Raw genomic sequence first — 1919 nt, 5'->3', positions numbered from 1 at the left:
AGTGTTCTGCAAGCATAGAGCACTCTGCAAAGGTTAGGGAATAACATTGTGGAAGTACTATCTTAAAATTTTTGCTACTTTTCAACAGTGTTCATGCATAATTATATTTAAAACATTAGAGAGGAGAATGAATTAATAGCCCAAAGCATATTGGGCATGTTGATAAAAACTGTGGGAAAGGAAAGCGATGTACATAGTAAATATGGAGGTTGGGACTGAACATATTTATCCTTGGACTTTAAAGAGCTGGCAGGGGCAGTTACTGAGCTGTGACTGATTTTTGCTGGCAAGTCATAAAGAACAGGTAAGGGTTACATGTCTTTAAATAAAATTCAGGCACACACATAGACCTCATTTCCTGGATCTCATCTGACCTGGAAAGCTGATCGAGGTGAGGATGGTAAGTACTAAGTTTAGAGATGGTACTTGGATAGAGGACGTATCAGATATTAAACTGATAAGGACAGATACTACTCTTGATCTTAGCCAAAAGGCCGAGAAGCGAGGAGATGGCACTTGGTACTTGGGGATCACATCATGTAAAATAAAGAACCCAGGACTAAGTGTCAAAATCCTAGTAAGTCTTGGCTCAAATACTAACTATACATTCTTGGAAAAAATATTTTGTTTTCTGAGCTTTTCTCCTGGTTTCCCAAGTGACTGAGATTAAATGATCTGAAAGGGCCCTTCTAACACAAGCATTCCATGATCCTAAGAGGAAAATGGTTCACAAGGGACTATCTACTCGTTGCATCTCCCAGATTAAATCTTGTCATCTCCGTGTTTTCACCACTTGGGATCCTTTTGCCAAACACTCATAGAAAACTGTGACTTCCACAAGGGGCTCAATCGCTCTTCATCTTTATTAGAAAAATTTTAGCATTTCTTATTTTTCTAAGAAAACTAGCTATTCATTTGGTGCAGGGACCATGACTGATACACAGTTGAACTCCACCCCCTAGCACAACACCCTGCACATAATAGATGTTCTATAAGCATTGCAAAAAACCGAGTCAGACTTTTCCTATTGTCCCAGAATTGGCAACCAGGACCCAAGCTAGGGACAATGAGGCTCTAAGTACCAAATACTCTTCTACCCTTGATTAAAAATGAACAGCAATACTTCTTCAAACAATATACATAAAAGACCATGAATACGGAAGAGAAAGATAGACTTGTCTTAGTGGGGAGTTGTGTATATGCTCCCCCTACCCTGAAAACAAGTGAATTCAGATAAAAAAAACAAACAGACAAATCTTATATAAAAAAAGGTGAATACCTGCCAGAAAATTAGAGCAGATATTCATTCCCCATTAAAACTTAGAATGAAAGTGTTACTCACCCCACAACCATCCCAATTCCCTATTTAAACAATGAGAGAAGAGATTGGAGAGATGCCAAGTTCATTGTGTGGCATGACAAAGGTTGGTGAGTTTCTCTTGGGCCAAGTGGACACCGAATTGAGGTTCTAGATTTGAACCAAACTGCAGAGACAGTGCACAGAAATACCACTTCTTAGTACCGATTTCCTATTCCTCACTCATCTTCAGCATAAAAGCCATGAATGATGACCTTTTACGCTAAAGCACTTGTGATCCAGGAAGTACCAAGGTGTTGGAAAAATTATTTTTAAAACATACAACACTTTCAGTATAAATCTGGCTGCATAGGTGAGTAGTTTTCGTCTTCTCTTGGATATCTTACAAAAGGAACAAAGCAAAAACTATAAAACTGATTTTCAGCAAAATTACAAGTCAAGTATAGCCCGCAGACTCCAAAACATGTGTAAGGGCTGCCAAATGAACCAAATTGTTCAAAACCTTTTCAAGAGAAAGGAGCCATTCAGGAAGGTGAGCTGGCCAACTAAAGGCAAATGTCAGAACACCCAGTAGAAGCACTTTCTGAGGGTGAAGGACTCA

General features: G+C 39.0%; 1 pseudogene; it reads right to left on the bottom strand.

The window, feature by feature from the left end:
• Nucleotides 1–392: 392 nt before the first annotated feature.
• On the bottom strand, nucleotides 393–506 carry LOC120581872 (uncharacterized; annotated as a pseudogene).
• Nucleotides 507–1919: the final 1413 nt, after the last annotated feature.

Source organism: Pteropus medius, unplaced genomic scaffold (genome assembly GCF_902729225.1).
Source record: "Pteropus medius unplaced genomic scaffold, Ma_sr-lr_union100, whole genome shotgun sequence".
Classification (NCBI taxonomy): domain Eukaryota; kingdom Metazoa; phylum Chordata; class Mammalia; order Chiroptera; family Pteropodidae; genus Pteropus; species Pteropus medius.
Note: the sequence above shows the minus strand (reverse complement) of the source record. Positions and strands in the feature narration are given on the sequence as shown.